Below are 22,024 nucleotides of genomic sequence, written 5' to 3'. Positions count from 1 at the left end.
TATCGTAGCATGCCATGCCAAAGAAAGTTCACATCAGAGTGGGTGAGCGGAAACAAATGAATATAGACTTGATAGGTTAGCAGGAAGCAGGTAAGCCAGAGTGATGGCTTTTAACCTGCAGATCATGTGCCCTACCACTGCTCTCTGCCCTGCATTTGCGTTCTGTGTTGGAGGAACTACATAGAACAATGCTGCATTCTTAGAAGTTGGAGAAGCTAAGACTGACAGGAGATGCCTCTATATGTATAATTATTATTCCGCCTCTTGCATTACTAATCCTTCCAAACCAAGGATCAAGGCAAAAAGATGTTATTTCAAAAAGCACAAAGCACTAAGGGGGCATAACTACTGTGTGGGAGCACACAGGGGGTATAACTACTGTGTGGGGGCACTAAGGGGCATAACTACTGTGTGGGGCACTAAGGAGGCATAACTACTGTGTGGGGCACTAAGGAGGCATAACTACTGTGTGGGGCACTAAGGAGGCATAACTACTGTGTGGGGCACTAAGGAGGCATAACTACTGTGTGGGGGCACTAAGGGGCATAACTACTGTGTGGGGGCACTAAGGGGCATAACTACTGTGTGGGGCACTAAGGAGGCATAACATGACAGGTTGCCAGTAGCATGCTGTGCTGTCATTATCATGTGTATTGCAGAGGGCAGTGCTGTCATTATCCTTATAATGCCAAACCCACTCATGTTAAAGGGAACATGCCACCATGAATATGCAGTGCAATCTACAGGCAGTATGTAATAGAGCAGGAAGAGCTGAGCAGATTGATATATAGATTTATGGGAAAGGCTTCAGTATGTCACGGACGTTCCATCGACAGGTGGCAGGAGATCAATGAGACTGGCAACACGTGGTTTGATCTGAGAGGTTTTCCGTTTGGATCAAATGACGTCTGTGTTGTTTCTGGTGCTTTCCACACCTTCTTTCCCCAAGTGTGGCTATTATGGTAATTTAACCTCTATTTATTGTTGTTTCTCCCACTATGCTATGCTGTTTATAGCTTCTGTTGGAGTTGTGGATTACTGGCGTGTGGATCTCGGCTGAGTTCCTGGTGCTGCCATAGCCACTTGAATTTGTGTTTTCTTTCCTTTTTGTATTTTGTTTGTTGCATTTCCCTGTCATTTATATTAAAGCATGAGGGAGACTCCTGTTCGTCCTTCCTTTTGGAGGAACAGGTTGTCTCAGTCCTGACATTAGTACCAGGGTCCTATAGGGTGAGTTAGGACATTAGGTATACCTGTGTATGAACTCACCTACCTCTGGGGTCTGTTCATACTGGTAGTTAGTCAGGACTTTGATTAGGGTGTAACTAGGAGGTGTCCATCTCCTTTCCCTAGTTTCCAGGCCTTTTTCCCTCACCCCTTTCCCTCCTATGTTCGGTGTGGTGTCCCTCCCACACTATATCCCATACTCCCTATATAAGGGCTGCAATTATAAAGTAGGAAAATCAGAGCGATATGTTCTGCCAAAAGTTACTATACATTTGGAAACTGTGAGTAAATATGAGCCAAACCTAGAATCCAATAGAAAATTGATTCCTTACATGAGCTGACTCTTTCCATTTCCTGGAGTGCTATGAGATAATTCCATTTCATCACCATTCTGCTGGAATACAACTATGTGCCATTTGGCCATAAAGTAGCAATAGCATCATTTAAACCCAAGCTTATGAGAGGAGAGATATTTTTAACTTGATGTTCTCCTCTTTTTTTTTTTTTAAACAAATAGATTTTTATGTTTTTTTAAATTCAGGAAATGTCATGTCTGAGAAATTTATTTCTAATTCAGATGTCACGCCTGAAAATGTTTTTCTGATGCAAAACGTCACGTTATCCTTGGGCAGGAGGAAGTATATTGGACTACTACTGTAAATGCACAGTATGCATCAGGCAGCCTGAGAAGTGGTGGGGACATCTTGGAGAAGGAGACTTTGAGCTCCATGAGAATGGAAGGTCTTTGCAGTGCAGTTATGTGTTACACAATGTCTGTGTTATCTGCTCACCAGTCACATCTAACACACAGACTTGTGTAAAGTGTAAATTTCCTTGAGCAAATAGCACACATATTAGTAACGGTGTGCTTTGTGTGCTGCCAGGACCTTCTAGCCATGCCCCCTCCCTCAAGCTGAACCATATCCTTCTGTTCATCATTTCATCAGCCAGCCAGCCTCACTGCCTCACCCGAGGGCAGACTGGGAACTTAAAGTGGCCCCATGTTGTAGGCAGTTCCAAATTGACAGAAAGTGGGGAACCACTAGGGTCAGCAATACGATAATGTAACACAAAATACTGTCCAAGCAGAATCAAATACCACAGTGTAGCCCAATATACTGCCCCAGCAGCTGTCCATCAATAGCTGCTACTGTTCTGTCCTGCTCCTTTTCCAATTTTCTCTGATTAAGATATGGAGCAGTGGGATTAGGAGTTGAGATGAGGGCCACAGCATCAAGCCAGCCTTAACTTCAGCATGCTGCCTGGACTTCCCCTAGTAATGGCCGCTATATTGCCCCCAGTAGTATGCTTCTCATGTAGTCAAGGGAAAAAAAAGTAATACCTGAGCGCTGTTCAATGTCACCATATCTGGTGCAAGCCATGGGCTTTTTCTAGCCTGTAGCCTGAGATGCCTGTGTTCCTCCTCCACTTCTACATTGCTTCATATACATAGTGGCCTTTGGCCTAGGAGGATGAACAACAGAGCAGGAAGGCATGGGCTCCCATGTTCTGTGGCAATACTCAACAGTATCTGCAACTTAGGGCCATACAGTTGAATTCAAGAGGGCATCTGTGGCTGCCAGCTAGGTACATAAGTACCTAATGCTCCCAGTGTTATTTACGACTGATGAATGGAGGTGATAGGGAGAATGAGGGTATACAGTATATACACAGTGATGGTGATTGGGAAAATGAGGGTATACAGTATATAATGAGTGGAGGTGATAGGGAGAAGGAGGGTATACAATGTATACAGAGTGATGATGATGATGGGGAGAATGAGGGTATACCATATATAATAAATGGAGGTGATAGGGAGAATGAGGGTATATAGTGTATATATAGTGGTATTTATAGGAAGGATGAGGGTATACAGTATATAATGAGTGGAGGTGATAGGGAGAAGGAGGGTATACAGTAAAGTGGAGGTGATGGGGCTAATGAGGGAATACAATATACATAATTCATATACTGAGTGGAGGTGATGCAGGAATGAGGGTGTACAATATACATACAATATATACTGAGTGGAGGTGATGGTGGGCAGTGAGGGTATATAATATATACAGAGTGGAGGTAATGGGGTAATTATGGGTATACAGTATATACTGAGTAGAAGTGATATGGGACAATGAGGGTATACATACTGTATTCCCTGGCTGTCCCTCATCACTTCCACTCTGTATATACTGTATGTATATCTTCACTGTCCACCACCATGTCCGCTTTGTATATACTGTATACATTCACTGCCCCATCACCTCTGCCCTGTATACACTGTATACCCTCACTGCTCCCATCACTTCTGCTCTGTATAGCCTCACTGCCCCCATCACCTTCACTCTGGAGGTGATGTCAACGATCACCTCCACTCTGCATATACTGTATACCTTCAGAGTCGTCGGTCACCTCCACTCTTTATACAGTAGCTTGAAAAAGTATTCATACCCCTTGAACTTTTCCAGAATTTTTCACATTACACCCACAAAGTTAAATGTATTTTTGGGGGATTTTATGCGAAAAACCAACACAAAGTAGCAAGTATGTTTGAAGTGAAAAAGAAAATGATACATGGTTTTCAAATTGTTTAATAAATAAAAATCTGAAAAGTGTGGCATGCATTTGTATTCAGCACCTGACTCAATACTTTGTAGAACCACCTTTCACTGCCATTACAGCTGCAAGTCTTTTGGGGTATGTCTCTACTGACTTTGCACATTAGAGGCAGACATTTTTGCCCATTCTTCTTTGCAATATAGCTCAAGCTCAGATTGGATGGAGACCGTCTACGAACAGCAATTTTTAAGTCTTCCCACAGATTCTCAATATACTTTGATATAAACCATTCCATTGTAGCTCTGGCTGTATGTTTAGGGTCGTTGCCCTGCTGGAAGGTGAACCTCTGCCCCAGTCTCAAGTCTTTTGCATCCTCTACCGGGTTTTCCTCCAGGATTGCCCTGTATTTAGCTCCATCCATCTTCCCATCAACTCTGACCAGTCTCCGCTTTCAAAAATGGTTTTCTCTTACGACTCTTCTTAAATGCCAGATTTGTGGAGTACACAACTAATAATTGTCCTGTGGACAGATTCTCCCACCTGAGCTGTGGATCTCTGCAGCTTCTCTAGAATGACCATGGGCCTCTTGGCTGCTTTTCTAAGTAGTGCTCTACTTGCCTGGGCTGTCAGTTTAGGTGGACAGCTGTCTTGGTACTGTATAACCTCAACTGTCCGCCATCACCCCCGGTCTGTAAATACTTTATACCCTCACTGTCTGCCATCACCTCTACTCTATATATACTGTATACCTTCTGTGTCCACCATCACCACCGCTCTGTATATAGTTACTTTGAGTGTCTGTCGTCACCTCTACTCTTTATATACTGCATATCCTCACTGCCCACCATCACCTCTGCTCTTTATACACTGTATACTCTCACGGTCTGCCATCACCTCTGTTCTGTATATACTGTATACCATCACTGACCCCACTGTACTGGATCTAAAAATAAGGGGAAAAATGGCAGACATAAAAATAAAATAAACATCTTTGAAAAAAATTATTTGCATCTCCATATTCTGACCCCCTATGTCTCTGTAGCCGTATAAGGGCTCACTTTTTGTGGATCGATCTTTACTTTTCAATTGTATCATTTTGGAGTATGTGTGCCTTTCTGTTCACTTTTTACTCAATTTTTTAGGGAGGAGGTGAAGCGATGAAAAACTTTTAATCGGCCAGTTGGATTTTTTATAATTCATTTTTTGGCATTCACTGTAGAGGATAATACTTATTTTAATGGTTCAGGCATTTTAGGACGTAGAAATGCTAATGATGTTTATTTTTATTATAAGGAAAGGGGGGTAATTTTAATTATTTATTTTTTCTTCATTTTTAACATTTTTTGTTTTAATTTTTTCCACTTAGGGGACTTGAACATGAGATCATTAGATCAGTTGCCCCATAGACTTCATTTCAGCATATGGGATGTTCAGTACATTCCTATGGGGCCACATACAGTAGGGTTCCATAGAAACTATTGCTGTGGTAGCCTGGAATGCTTCAGAAGCACTGAGGCTGCCACAGGGAATGAACTGCTTCCCCATTCTCTACACAGGGGTGCCATTTGGGCCCTGGGAGTGCATCTCAGGTGCCGTGGTCACAATTAACGATGGCATCTGGTGGGATAAATGTCTGCAATCCGAGTTATCACCGATCTCAGACATTAGCCTCAGGTGTCTGCTGTGTGAAACAGCAGGGTATCTTTAAAGTGTGGACATCTACCATAACTTTCAACCAGTTAACACCTCCTGTGGCTTCTTAACCCTTTCAATGCCTGTGACCCTGTAAAGTATTGAAAAGACTAGACCGTGTCTAGACAAAGAGTAATTATATAGTTTTTCATATAGTCATGCTGCATCGTGCAGCGCAAGGATCTGTTTGTTTTGTGACATACTGGGCTTCACATCACCATGCCAAGTGGAGACTTCCACCTAGCAGTGAGCCCGGGAACGTCACCGGCACAGATGGGCATTCTCTAGCACTGCCGGAGGCTGTTTTGGAGGCAGACATTATGCAACCTTTAACAGTTTTTAGAAATGTCATTACTTTTGTTTTTAGTAACACTAGGGGGCTTGAACTTAACCCCTTAGTGACCACCCATAGGTGTTTTTACGGCGGTCACTAAGGGGCCTTGGACTGGAGCGCCTTTTACGGCGGCACTTCAGCCCAAGCTAGCGCTATAAAAAACCACAGGAGCTCGCTGCCCGCAGCTACCGGAGGTAGCTGAGGGCTGGGGGCAGTGATCAGAGACTGTGACAAGCGGTCTCCGATCACGTGATCACCGTGATACAGTGTATCACAGCGATCACCGAAAATGCTGGCAGAGCTGCCGGAAGTAAACTTTCTCCCTCCTATCATGTAAGAGAGGAGGGAGAAAATCTCCGGTGCGAGGATTGGGCCCCCCAGCTTCCCCATAAGGGATAGCTGGGTCCCAATCCTCACCCCACCCCCCAGTACCTTAACAAAGAAGGCAGTGGTGGCTTGGCGCATGCGCAGACTATATGTCAGCCACCCCTGCCCTGATAGTAGTTCTCTCTCACCCTAATCAATATGGCCCACAAACGTTTTAATAAAGGGCAGAAGCCCCCCCCCCCATTAAATAAAAAATAATAATAATAATGGCGCAGACATGCGCACTGGTTACGTGCTGAAGATCTGCCTTCAGCACAGTAACCATCAGGGACTATTAATATTGGTCCCTGATCATGTGGTCTCCACGATAAACCTATCATGGAGATCACATCCATTATATTTACAAAACACTGCCAGGACATGGGCTGTTCTTCTCTCTCCCCTCAATGAAGTACAGTCAGGTCCATAAATATTGGGACATCAACACAATTCTAAAATTTTTGGCTCTATACACCACCACACAGGATTTGAAATGAAACAAACAAGATGTGCTTTAACTGCAGACTGCCAGCTTTAATTTGAGGGTATTTACATCCAAATCAGTTAAATGGTGTAGGAATTACAACAGTTTGCATATATGCCTCCCACTTGTTAAGGAACCAAAAGTAATGGGACAATTGGCTTCTCAGCTGTTCCATGGCCAGGTGTGTGTTATTCCCACATTATCCCAATTGCAATGAGCAGATAAAAGGTCCAGAGTTCATTTCAAGTGTGCTATTTGCATTTGGATTCTGTTGCTGTCAACTCTCAAGATGAGATCCAAAGAGCTGTCACTATCAGTGAAGCAAGCCATCATTAGGCTGAAAAACAAAACAAACCCATCAGAGAGATAGCAAAAACATTAGGCCTGGCCAAAACAACTGTTTGGAACATTCTTAAAGAGAAGGAACGCACCGGTGAGCTCAGCAACACCAAAAGACCTGGAAGACCACGGAAAACAACTGTGGTGGATGACCGAAGAATTCTTTCCCTGGTGAAGAAAACACCCTTCACAACAGTTGGCCAGATCAAGAACACTCTCCAGGAGGTAGGTGTATGTGTGTCAAAGTCAACAATCAAGAGAAGACTTCACCAGAGTGAATACAGAAGGTTCACCACAAGATGTAAGCCATTGGTGAGCCTCAAAAACAGGAAGGCCAGATTAGAGTTTGCCAAACGACATCTAAAAAAGCCTTCACAGTTCTGGAACAACATCCTATGGACAGATGAGACCAAGATCAACTTGTACCAGAGTGATGGGAAGAGAAGAGTATGGAGAAGGAAAGGAACTGCTCATGATCCTAAGCATACCACCTCATCAGTGAAGCATGGTGGTGGTAGTGTCATGGCGTGGGCATGTATGGCTGCCAATGGAACTGGTTCTCTTGTATTTATTGATGATGTGACTGCTGACAAAAGCAGCAGGATGAATTCTGAAGTGTTTCGGGCAATATTATCTGCTCATATTCAGCCAAATGTTTCAGAACTCATTGGACAGCGCTTCACAGTGCAGATGGACAATGACCCAAAGCATACTGCAAAAGCAACCAAAGAGTTTTTTAAGGGAAAGAAGTGGAATGTTATGCAATGGCCAAGTCAATCACCTGACCTAAATCCGATTGAGCATGCATTTCACTTGCTGAAGACAAAACTGAAGGGAAAATGCCCCAAGAACAAGCAGGAACTGAAGACAGTTGCAGTAGAGGCCTGGCAGAGCATCACCAGGGATGAAACACAGTGTCTGGTGATGTCTATGCGTTCCAGACTTCAGGCTTTAATTGACTGCAAAGGATTTGCAACCAAGTATTAAAAAGTGAATGTTTGATTTATGATTATTATTCTGTCCCATTACTTTTGGTTCCTTAATAAGTGGGAGGCACATATGCAAACTGTTGTAATTCCTACACCGTTCACCTGATTTGGATGTAAGTACCCTCAAATTAAAGCTAACAGTCTGCCGTTAAAGCACATCTTGTTTGTTTCATTTCAAATCCATTGTGGTGGTGTATAGAGACAAAAAATTTAGAATTGTGTCGGTGTCCCAATAGTTATGGACCTAACTGTAGTTCTGTGAGAGAGAGAGAGATCAGACTTCTGTCCTGGCTGTGAGAGTTTTGTGGAAAAAAAGAAAAATCTATTTATAAACTGTCTGTCCATAACTGGCGGGTTGTTGGTGTCAGTCACTAAGCGCCTGCTACAGTCGGTCAGTGGGCGTCCGTCATTAGGCGTCTATTAGGGACGGTCAGTTACCTACTTTCAATAGGGACGATGTGTCTGTCTGTCACTGGCGGTCAAAGGCCATCTGTCACTGTCCATCTGTTAGTCGGTCAGTGGCCATCTGTTAGGGTCTGTCCATAATTATCGGTCAGTGGACACACCGCTACTGACGCTAGCGAACATTTACTTTTAATTTTTAGGGTGGGATATATATAATAATTTTTTTTTCTTTCTGAGCTTTTTAGTAAAAAAAAAAATGGCTCAAAGATTATACAGAGTTTTCTATGCTCTGAAAACTCTGAATCCGACACCGCTTCAGAGGCGGAAATATTTTCCGATAGCGGGGACTCTAGTTCCGCTTCCATCCCCAGACCCATAGCCCTATGGTGGTAGAAGTCGCCACCTCATCGCATTCACCACCCAGCGGTCCCGTCCCTTCTACTACGTGGGTTCCTGCTTCATCATTTTCCCCCCAAGTACCCCAATTTTTGTCTACTCCCCAAATTAATGTGGACGTCACCAATTTTACCCCTTATGATTTTTTTCATTTATTTGTGGACGATAAAATCCTGGAATTAATTGTGCAGCAGACTAATCTGTACGCCACACAATTTGCTGTACAAAAGCCCACGTCTATTTATATAAGACGGTGGACCCCCACAAGTGTCCCTGAAATAAATAAAAAAATTGGGGCTTACCCTGGACATGGGCATTGTAAAAAAGCCATCTGTCCGATCCTATTGGGTTGCGAGTACCGTCCACTCAACCCCTGTGTTTGAAGCAGTTATGTCCCTAAACCGCTATGAAGCTCTAATGCGGTTTATGCATTTTTCCGATAATTCCCAAGTCCCCCCCAGAACTGACCCAGCCTACGACCGCCTAAATAAATTGAGACCCCTTATTTCCCTCCTTAAAGGGGTTCTGCACTTTGTTTAAACTGATGATCAATCCTCTGGATAGATCATCAGCATCTGATCGGAGGGGGGGGTCCGACACCCGGGATCCCCGCCGATCAGCTGTTTGAGAAGGCAGCGGCGCTCTCTCAGCGCCGCGGCCTTCTCACTGTTTACCGCAGGCCCAGTGATGTCATGACTAGTATTACTGGCCTGGGCGGGGCTAAGCTCCGTTCCCTTGAATGGAGCTTAGCCCCGCCCAGGCCAATTGATACAAGTCGTGACGTCACTCGGCCAGCGGTAAACAGTGAGAAGGCCGCGGCGCTGCTGGAGCGCCACTGCCTTCTCAAACAGCTGATCGGCGGGGGTCCCGGGTGTCGGACCCCTGACGATCAGATGCTGATGATCTATCCAGAGGATAGATCATCAGTTTAAACAAAGTGCAGAACCCCTTTAAAGAGGTTCTTCGAGAATTGAGAAAATGAAAATACTTAAATATTACTTTATTATAAATATATTCCCAAATACATTTCATTAGTTATAATGGCTCATTTTGTCTAGGGAGCAGTGGAGTAGCTATCAGGGAAGCAGGGGAAGCGACTGTTTCGGGGCCCGAGCTTAGAAGGGGCCCGAGGCAGTACTGAATGTTTTTATTAGATCTATAGGCTTCCCCTACCTACTGCTGTGCTGTACTTTACAGAAGCAGGTACTACATACAGCAGCAGCGCTGGAGCTCCTCCCACTGAAGGTCCTTGCTCAGTGAGGAGGAAAGAGTACAAATGCTGTCTCCTCCTCCTATGGCCGTTCTCACACTGGGATCCGCAGTACTGGCACAGCACTTGCCAGTACTGCTTTTTGTTTTTTATTGGCTGGCAGCTTACTATGACACTTCCTGCCAGCCAATAGCAGAGCGTCATGGGATCAAGCCCCACCCCCAGCACGAAGCTAGTGCAGAGCAGGCTGGCTGCCCCTGCACACAGAGCTCTATAATGCCTGCCCCCTCTCCTGTGTGTCCTGTTCTCTGACACCCCCACAGTAGGTTAATGATTAACCCCTCTACTGCTGTCCCTGGATGGCACCGAGGGGTGATGGCACCTACTTCTCCAGGCTGCCTGTGAGCACCAGACATCAGCTGTCTACAGGAAAGGTAAGTGTCTGTGTTTAGAAATAGGTGTATAACTATATTCATGTGTGTGTGTATATGTGTATATACAGTACAGACCAAAAGTTTGGATACACCTTCTCATTCAAAGAGTTTTCTTTATTTTCATGACTATGAAGGCATCAAAACTATGAATTAACACATGTGGAATTATATACATAACAAACAAGTGTGAAACAACTGAAAATATGTCATATTCTAGGTTCTTCAAAGTAGCCACCTTTTGCTTTGATTACTGCTTTGCACACTCTTGGCATTCTCTTGATGAGCTTCAAGAGGTAGTCCCCTGAAATGGTCTTCCAACAGTCTTGAAGGAGTTCCCAGAGATGCTTAGCACTTGTTGGCCCTTTTGCCTTCACTCTGCGGTCCAGCTCACCCCAAACCACCTCGATTGGGTTCAGGTCCCGTGACTGTGGAGGCCAGGTCATCTGGCGCAGCACCCCATCACTCTCCTTCATGGTCAAATAGCCCTTACTTTCAAAGTTTTCCCAATTTTTCAGCTGACTGACTGACCTTTATTTCTTAAAGTAATGATGGCCACTCGTTTTTCTTTACTTAGCTGCTTTTTTCTTGCCATAATACCAATTCTAACAGTCTATTCAGTAGGACTATCAGCTGTGTATCCACCTGACTTCTCCTCAACGCAACTGATGGTCCCAACCCCATTTATAAGGCAAGAAATCCCACTTATTAAACCTGACAGGGCACACCTGTGAAGTGAAAACCATTTCAGGGGACTACCTCTTGAAGCTCATCAAGAGAATGCCAAGAGAGTGCAAAGCAGTAATCAAAGCAAAAGGTGGCTACTTTGAAGAACCTAGAATATGACATTTTCAGTTGTTTCACACTTGTTTGTTATGTATATAATTCCACATGTGTTAATTCATAGTTTTGATGCCTTCAGTGTGAATATACAATTTTCATAGTCATGAAAATAAAGAAAACTCTATGAATGAGAAGGTGTGTCCAAACTTTTGGTCTGTACTGTATGTGGTGAGTACGTGTATAAGTGCGTACACTAAGTTGGGGCGGAGCCCATACAAAAATTTGCTGTGGGGCCCAGTCAGTTCTAGCTACGCCCCTGCTAGGGAGCAAATATTAGGAGAAACAAAATGGCCTCTGTCCTATTAGTACACACAAAACCTGTCCTAATCACACAGCAGGACACTGAGATTATGAGCCACCTCATCCTCCTCTCTGCTCTGCTCTGATCCTATATACCATGGATGGCCAACCTGAGGCTCTCCAGCTGTTGCAAAACTACAACTACCAGCATGCCCACACTGCCTACAGCTTTCAGCCTACAGCATGGCATGGTGGAAGTTGTAGTTTTAAAACAGCTGGAGAGCCACAGGTTGGCCATCCCTGCTATATACAGCTGATAAGATCTTCAGCTGAATCTCTGTGGGAGTAGAGTCCATGAGGAGACATGAAGTACATAGAGGAAGGACAGGACAGGCTGTGTTAATGGAGACTGTAAACAAGTGATGCTGCTCATTAGCCACATCTGCTCATGAACTACATTCCTACAGAGATTCTGATAAAGTTCTTATCAGCTGTTTTCAGGATCGCAACCCTGACAAGAGAAGGATGAGGCAGCTCAGTGTTTTGAAGTAACTTTTCCTGCAGTGTGATTAGGACAGGTTTTGTGTGTACTAATAGGACGGCGGCCATTTTGTTTTCCCAGATGATTGCTCCCTAGACAAAACAAGCCATTATAACTAATGAAAGGTATTTGGGAATATATTTATAATAAAGTAATATTTATATACTGTTTTTTTCGCCCCACAAAGTGGGGGGAAAATGCCTCTGCATCTTATGGGGCGAATACTAATGAAGCGCTTCCATTATGGAAGCTCTTCATTAGTACCAGAGGACCGGGAAGCGGTGAAGGCTCTGTACTCACCGCTTCCTGGTCCTCAGCTCGGCTATCGGCTGTGCAGGGCTGCCCACAGCGTGATGGCGCTCTGTGACCTCCCACTGTGCACCGCAATACGCAGCACGCGACAGCAAGATGAAGAGGATTGCGATGGTGAGGAGCGGTGGCGTCCAGGAGCAGGAGAGGTAAGTGAGTTTTTTTTATTTTATTTGCACTGGGAGCTGATATATACGGGTTGATATATGGGGCTGATGGCTGACATATAGTGGCTGATGGCTGACATATGGGGGCTGGTGGCTGACATATAGGGCCTGCTGGCTGACATAGGAGCTGATGGCTTACATATAGGGGCTGATATATGGGGCTGATGGCTGAATATATGGGGCTGATGGCTGAATATATGGGGCTGATGGCTGATGTATTGGGGCTAATAGCTCACATATGGGGGCTGATGGCTGACATATAGGGGCTGCTGGCTTACATATGGGGATGCTGGCTGACATATGGGGGCTGCTGGCTGACATATGGGGGTTGATAGATGGCTGAAGGTTGGGGGGTTGAACTGAGGCATTAGGGGTCTGATCTGAGGTCTGATTGACATTGGGGGTCTGATTGGGGCTGTAAGCTGAGGTCTGATTAACTTTGGGGGTCTGATTGCTGGTCTGACCTGAGGTGTAATGGAAAATATTTTTTTCTTATTGTTCTCCTCTAAAACCTAGGTGCGTCTTATGGGCCGGTGCGTCTTATAGGGCGAAAAATACAGTATTTTCATTTTCTTAATTCCCGACGAACCCCTTTAAAGATTTATTCTTAAAATTATATACCCCTGATAAAAATCTATTCGTTGATGAATCCCTTTTTAGTTTTAACGGACGCCTATCCTTCCGTCAGTTTAATCATTCCAAGCGTGCCAGATATGGGGTAAAATTATATAAGGTGCGAGAGCACAACCGGCTACACCTGCAATCTGTCTGTATATGAGGGCAAAGACTCCCAACTTAACCCCCCAGACTGCCTCGAAAATATTGAGACATCGGGAAAAATTGGCGCCATTCCTACACAAAGGGTACCACGTGTACACTGATCATTTTTATACTAGCATACCCATTTTTAAATCCCTCCATGTTGCAGACACAGGGGCTTGTGGGACAGTCCATAAAAATAGAGTGGGATACCCACAACCGCTGGTGTCCAAGCATTTGGAGAGAGGAACATCCTTCTCCCTTGCAAGAGACCAGCTGCTTGCAGTGAAGTGGAAGGACAGGAAGGATGTCTACATGCTGACCACCGTGCACGCAGACACCACAGTAGCAGTAGAGAGAGGGGGGCTACTGCTGACAAACACTAAGCGGTCTGTGTGACAGATTATCATAAATTTATGGGAGTGGTAGACCTCTCGGACAAGGCGCTTCAACCCTACCTGATGAAGCAAAAAAACAAGGCCTGGTATAAAAAGGTAGCAATCTACCTCATTCAGATTGCTATCTATAATAGTTTTGTTTTATTTAAAAAGGCCCAAGGAACCCTCAACTTCCTTGAGTTCCAGGAGAAGGTGGTTGAGAGTCTACTGTTTGAGTCCCCTGCACCTGGGCAAGCCTTTGAATCTGAGGATGTTCGAAGGCTTTCAGAACACCACTTTCCTCACCTCGTCCCTGCCACTGCCAGCAAGACATATCCTTAGAAACGATGCCGGGTGTGTAGCAAACATGGAAAGAGGGATACACAATTTTACTGCCCCAGCTGCCCATCACAACCAGGCCTCTGCAATTACCCCTGTTTTGAAACATACCATACGGTTGCTAATTATTAATTTTATTTAACTCCTTAAGGACCGGGCTCATTTTCACCTTCAGGACCAAGCCATTATTTGCAAATCTGACCAGTGTCACTTTATGTGGTGATAACTTTAAAACGCTTTGACTTGTCCAGGCCATTCTGAGATAGTTTTTTCATCACATATTGTACTTCATGACACTGGTAAAATGGAGTAAAAAAATAATCATTCTTATTTATTAAAAAATACCAAATTTGCCAAAAATTTTGAAAAATTTGCAATTTTCCAAGTTTACATTTTTCTACTTCTATAATACATAGTAATACCTAGAAAAATAGTTATTACTTTACATGTTTTGATCATTTTGGGAATGACATTTTATTTTTTGGGAATGTTACAAGGCTTAGAAGTTTAGAAGCAAATCTTGAAATTTTTCAGAAATTTTCAAAAACCCACTTTTCAAGGACCAGTTCACATCTGAAGTCACTTTGTGAGGCTTACATAATAGAAACCACCCAAAAATGACTCCATTCTACAAACTACACCCCTCAAGGTATTCAAAACTGATTTTACAAACTTTTTTAACCCTTTAGGTGTTCCACAAGAATTAATGGAAAATAGAGATCCAATTTCAAAATTTCACTTTTTTGGCAGATTTTCCATTTTTATATTTTTTTTCCAGTTACAAAGCAAGGGTTAACAACCAAACCAAACTTAATATTTATGGCTCTGATTCTGTAGTTTGCAGACACACCCCATATGTGGTCGTAAAACGCTGTACGGGCACACGGCAGGGCGCAGAAGGAAAGGAATGCCATGCGGTTTTTGGAAGGCAGATTTTGCTGGACTGTTTTTTTGACACCATGTGCCATTTGAAGCCCCCCTGATGCACCCCTAGAGAAGAAACTCCAAAAAAGTGACCCCATTCTAGAAACAACACCCCTCAAGGTATTCAAAACTGATTTTACAAACTTTGTTAACCCGTTAGGTGTTCCACAAGAATTAATGGAAAATAGAGATACAATTTAAAAATTTCACTTTTTTGGCAGATTTTCCATTTTTATATTTTTTTTCCAGTTACAAAGCAAGGGTTAACAACCAAACCAAACTTAATATTCATGGCTCTGATTCTGTAGTTTACATAAACACCCCATATGTGGTCGTAAACCGCTGTACGGGCACACGGCAGGGCGCAGAAGGAAAGGAATGCCATACGGTTTTTGGAAGGCAGATTTTGCTAGACAGTTTTTTTGACACCATGTCCCATTTGAAGCCCCCCAATTTTAGAAACTATGGGATAGGGTGGCAGTTTTATTGGTACTATTTTAGGGTACATATGATTTTTGGTTGCTCTATATTACATTTTTTGTGAGGCAAGGTAACAAGAAATAGCTGTTTTGACACCGTTTTTATTTTTTGTTATTTACAACATTCATCTAACAGGTTAGATCATGCAGTATTTTTATAGACCAGGTTGTCACGGACGCGGCGATACCTAATATGTATACTTTTATTTATTTATGTAAGTTTTACACAATAATTTCATTTTTGAAACAAAAAAAATCATGTTTTAGTGTCTCCATATTCTGAGAGCCATAGTTTTTTCAGTTTTTGGGCGATTATCTTAGGTAGGGTCTCATTTTTTGCGGGATGAGATGACGGTTTGATTGGCACTATTTAGGGGTGCATATGACTTTTTTATCGCTTGCTATTACACTTTTTGTTATGTAAGGTGACAAAAAATTGTTTATTTAGCACAGTTTTTATTTTTAATTTTTTACAGTGTTCACCTGAGGGGTTAGGTCATGGGATATTTTTATAGAGCCGGTCGATACGGACGCAGCGATACCTAATATGTATACTTTTTATTTATTCATGTAAGTTTTACACAATAACAGCTTTTTAAAAACCAAAAAAATGATGTTTTAGTGTCTCCATATTCTGAGCCATATTTTATTATTTTTTTGGCCGATTGTCTCAGGAAGGGGCTCATTTTTTGCGGAATGAGGTGAAGGTTAGATTGATACTATTTTGGTGGGCATGCACCTTTTTGATCGCTTGCTGTTGTACTTTTTGTGATGTAAGGTGACAAAAAAATTGTTTATTTAGCACAGTTTTTATTTTTTACGGTGTTCATCTGAGGTTAGGTCATGTGATATGTTTATAGAGCCGGTCGATACGGACGCGGTGATACCTAATATGTCAACTTTTTTATTTTCCCCTAATTTTTACCAATTTTCTTTAACTTTATTTGGGGAAAATGAAGTTTTTTACTTGAAACTTAATTATTTGGGGGAAAAACTTTATTTTTTCTTTCACTTTATTTTTTGTCCCACTTTGGGACTTCAACTTTTGGGGGTCTAATCCTTTTGGGGGTCTAATACAGTGAGTATTACTCATACAGCTTCCGGCCTGTGAGATCCAGGGGGCTGGATCTCACAGGCTCGTCACCGGAAGGCAGCTCAGATGCCTAAGGAAGGCATCTGCCTTCCATGCCATCGGGTCCCCCCTACAGCCCCATTGGGACCCGATGGCACCGCCGCCCGCCGCCGCAATATGTAAAAGCCGCAAACCACAGGTCTAAATTGACCTGCGGTTTGCGGCGATTGCCGACACGGGGGGAAGTCACGGGCATTTAGCCAAGGTGCCTGCTCAATGATTTGAGCAGGCACCTTGTTCGGATCACAGCCCGCCGAGTGGCGGTGATTGGAAATACATAGGACGTACCGGTACGTCCTGTGTCCTTAAGGACAGGGACATCAGGGCCTACCGGTACGCCCTATGTCCTAAACAGGTTAATACCAAAAAGGGTGGGTGGGGGTTCTTTTACGGAAGTCAATTTATTTTCATTTTCTCTTTAGTAGTTTGTGGGCTTTCCAGGGAGGGAGGGATCCTTTTGGGATGGGTTGTGGAGCAATTTTTTTTTCAGACATTGAAACACATTTTACCTTTTCTGATTTGTTTTCTTAATTTTCGTTATTTCATATTTTTATGTCCTGCCACACAAAGCTGTTAATTCCATTCACATTACTGTATCATGATATTGGCATGATATTTTTTTCTATTTGGAGGATCTCTAATGATTGAGTTGTTCCTCACTAGTACACTAAGGGCTATATTAAGATTTTTTTTTTGTGCACCCCACAACAAGTCCAGAAATCCTGACATAATTTTGGGAATTAGTGATCCATTACTGTTCCTACAGACGGTTCTGGACACTGTCCTTTTATATATTCTGTAGCTCACTGGTTGATTGTGTGCATAGCAGTCTGTACCTTGCCCGGCAGGTGCCTGTTATGGTGCACCATGTCACTTAGCACGTTCGTCTCTCATATAGGGATTGATGGGGCTAAAGAGACGTTGTACGACCAGTCACTGTCCTTGAATGCCAGCTTGTCATTACAGCCCTATCGGTGTTCTTGTATCTTGTGAACAAACTGGAATTTGCAACATAGTTGGAGACATTTTGCACCTTTTTTTTTGACATGTTGCTTTTCACTACAGTTCAGTTTTTTTTCCTGCAATAAGTAATTATATGTCAGACCAGAACGCTGCTCACAACAGCATCAGAATGACAGAAATGCGGAACAACTGCTTTGTTGGCGAGACCTAGTCATATGTACAGGCAAATGCCTTTTTAGAAATATGCCTCCCTTATAAGTGCACAGCTTCACTTTTCATTTGTATGCGCCACAAAGATTAGAATGTGGCATATTTCTAAGACAGTAACAGGGTTACCCATCTAAATATATTTTTTCTCCAATTTCCTGTGAAAATTTTATTAACAATTTGAATAAAACTTTATATACTCATTATTTCATCCTATAATAATTTTGCACTCAGCATGCTCACTACCAGTGATGGCCAGTTCGCATTGTTCGCCTGCGAACATATGCGGGCTGCCATCTTTTTTCACAAGTCCGTCAAGGCACAAGTAAGCCCTTACCTGTGCCTGTGCGCGAGCCGGTCTTAAAACAAGTGCGGTCAGCGGGAGCAGGCAGTTCCGAGAACAGCCGCCGGGGGCCTTCATCGGGCTGTTCTCGGAACTGCCTGCTCCCGGTGACCGCATTTATTTTCAGACCGGCTCGCGGCACAGGGAAAGGGCTTACCTGTGCCTCGCCGGACTTGTGAAAAAAGATGGCAGCCTGCATATGTTCGCGGGCGAACAATGCGAACTGGCCATCACTGCTCACTACACCACTAGATGCATGCTTTAAGGGATCTAGGTTTTAAAATGGGGTCATTTATAAGGATTTTCTATCATTTTGCAACTCAACGCTATTACATGTGTGCAATTGGGCCTGACTATTTTCAGTTTATTATCTGAAAGACCCCAGGTGCTCCTTTATGTTTGGGCCCCGCCGTGTGTCAAGACATAAGATTAGGGCCACAATGGGGGTATTTCTGAAGACAGGAGAAATGGGGTGATACATTTTGGGGTGTACTTCTTCATTTTCATGTGCTTTGTAGAAAAAAAAATTTGTGTCTTTAAATTGACACTTTTGTGTAAAAAATGAAATTTTATATTTTTTCACCTCCTTAGGCCAAGTTCACACGACCGTATGGCTTTTATAGTTTTTTGCGGTCCGTTTTTCACGGATCCGTTGTTCCGTTTTTGTGTTCCGTTGTGTTTCCGTTTCTGTTCCGTTTTTCCGTTCCGTTTTTCCGTATGGCATATACAGTGTACAGTAATTACATAGAAAAAATTGGGCTGGGCATAACATTTTCAATAGATGGTTCAGCAAAAAACGGAACGGAAACGGAAGACATACGGATGCATTTCCGTATGTGTTCCGTTTTTTTTGCGGACCCATTGACTTGAATGGAGCCACGACCCGTGATTTACGGCCAAATATAGGACAAGCTCTATCTTTCAACGGAACGGAAAAACGGAAATACGGAAATGGAATGCATACGGAACACATTCCGTTTTTTTTGCGGAACCATTGAAATGAATGGTTCCGTATACGGACCGTATACGGAACACAAAAAAACGGCCCGTACACCCGCAAAAAAAACGTTCGTGTGAACTAGGCCTTAGCATTAATTTCTACAAAAAAACGAAGGGTCTAAAAGCTCACTACACCCCTAGATGAATACCTTACGGGTCTAATTTTCAAAATGGGGTCATTTATGGGGGTTTTATATTGTTTTGGCAGCTCAACATCATTACAAGTGTGCAATGGGGCCTAAAACATTTTCAAGCAAATTTTCTCTTCTGAAAGCCACTGGGTGCTCCTTCATGTTTGGGCCCTGCCATGCATCAAGATATAAGATTAGGGCCACAATGGGGATATTTCTGAAGACAGGAGAAATGGGGTGATACATATTGGGGTGTACTTCTTCATTTTCATGTGCTCTGTAGAAAAAAAAACTGTCTTTAAATTGACACGTGTAAAAAAAGACAATTCTTTTTTCACCTTCTTAGCATTAACTTCTTTAAAAAACTAGGGAATCAAAAAACTCATTACACCCATAGATGAATACGTTAAGGGGTCTAGTTTTCAAAATGGGGTCACTTTTAGGGGGTTATATTATTCTGACTCTTATAAGCCTCTGCAAACTTGGCTTGTTGCAGGAAAAAATATGTTAAATTTTAAAATTAATGTTAAAATGGTAAGTCTCCTAAATTAAAAAAAAAAGTTTTTTGTAAGTGTAGCCAAAACAAAGTAAAGAGGGGGAAATATATTTCTGAAAAAATATTGAATAGTATTTATGTATGTACAGTACAGACCAAAAGTTTGGACACACCGTCTCATTTAAAGAGTTTTCTTCATTTGCCTGACTATGAAGGCATCAAAACTATGAATTAACACATGTGGAATTATATACAAAACAAACAAGTGTGAAACAACTGAAAATATGTCATATTCTAGGTTCTTCAAAATAGCCACCTTTTGCTTTGATTACTGCTTTGCACACTCTTGGCATTCTCTTAATGAGCTTCAAGAGGTAGTCCCCTGAAATGGTCTTCCAACAGTCTTGAAGGAGTTCCCAGAGATGCTTAGCACTTGTTGGCCCTTTTGCCTTCACTCTGTGGTCCAGCTCACCCCAAACCATCTCGATTGGGTTCAGGTCCGGTGACTGTGGAGGCCAGGTCATCTGGCGCAGCACCCCATCACTCTCCTTCATGGTCAAATAGCCCTTACTTTCAAAGTTTTCCCAATTTTTTCGGCTAACTGACTGACCTTCATTTCTTAAAGTAATGATGGCCACTCGTTTTTCTTTACTTAGCTGCTTTTTTCTTGCCATAATACAAATTCTAACAGTCTATTCAGTAGGACTATCAGCTGTGTATCCACCTGACTACTCCTCAACGCAACTGATGGTCCCAACCCCATTTATAAGGCAAGAAATCCCACTTATTAAACCTGACAGGGCACACCTGTGAAGTGAAAACCATTTCAGGGGACTACCTCTTGAAGCTCATCAAGAGAATGCCAAGAGTGTGCAAAGCAGTAATCAAAGCAAAAAGTGGCTACTTTGAAGAATCTAGATAATGACATATTTTCAGTTGTTTCACACTTGTTTGTTATGTAAATAATTCCACATGTGTTAATTCATAGTTTTGATGCCTTCAGTGTGAATCTACAATTTTCATAGTCATGAAAATAAAGAAAACTCTTTGAATGAGAAGGTGTGTCCAAACTTTTGGTCTGTACTGTATGTGAAATATTGCAGTTGAAAATAGGAAAATATGCCAATTTTTAAAAATTTTCATAGATTTTTAAGTTTTTTTTGATAAAGATACGCATATTTTATTGGTAAAATTTTACTACCTAAGTAAAGTACAGTATGTGACGAGAAATCAATGTCAGAATTACTTTGATGTGCAAAACCTTTACAAAGTTATTCTCTGCTAAAGTGACACGTCATATTTCAAAAACCTGGCTTGGTCATTAAGGCCCAAACAGGCTTGGTCACTAAGAGGTTAAGCTACACAAATAATTCTGTTTCGGAGTGTATTATACCATGGTAGATGGGAGGACCTCTGACTTTGAAAGCAACACAGGAGCACCCGTTGTGAGGGGATAGGGTACAGAGAAAGCCTTGACTATGTTACCTAAAGGGTTAAACAGTTAGGATTGGAAGCAGTCAGAGCCAGTCTCTTGTGATGATCACACAGGCACCTCAAGTCTGCAGAACAAAGTCTAACTAGTAAATGTGCCTGGTATTGAAGCACAGCCGCCTTCACATGTATTGCACCGTACAAAATCCTCAACAAGCACACCAACGATGACATGGTATTTGACTCTGTGGGAAAAATTTATTATGAGGGGAATATTTCAAGTCAGTTTTGCAGGAGTCTGTGTTGGCGTACTATATGCCACATTTATCAAACGTCACAAGTTGCTTGATAAATTTGTCTCATTCTTAAACCTAACACTTTTGTGTAGAAAAACATCTCCAGTTTTCCTACTCCACTGTACTACTGGAGTGAGATTTTTGTTGTTGTTGCAGCGTTTAAAAACATCTCAGTGATAAATATGGAGTGTAGCTCATTAACATAGCCAACCATGCCTACTTTCCTACCCATATTTCAAAACTGGAGTGAGTGTTGCAAAATGCAAACAAAAAGTCACACATTTTTGTGGAAGTGAGTCCAAAAAGTCACAAAAGCCCAATTTTTAAACTTTTTGAAGCCAAATTTCTTTAGTGATAGCATTATAAATCAGTGCCTATATATTTATTTTGTGGCATACCCTAGTGGTATTCCAATTTCTTGTCTTGGAAGGAGTAGCAGCCCTGGATCAGAGGGGCCAAGGAAGGTAAGTTAAAATTGATTTCTAATTTTATCACTATACTCCTTTATCACAATTACTAGACATAAAAGTACTTACTCTGTCATTAGCAGACATAATGGGCGTCATTTATTATAACTTTACTCCAGTTTTCTAGTGCAGAAAAGAAAAGAATTTGTAAG

This window comes from Bufo bufo, chromosome 2 (assembly GCF_905171765.1).
Source record: "Bufo bufo chromosome 2, aBufBuf1.1, whole genome shotgun sequence".
NCBI lineage: Eukaryota > Metazoa > Chordata > Amphibia > Anura > Bufonidae > Bufo > Bufo bufo.
Note: the sequence above shows the minus strand (reverse complement) of the source record.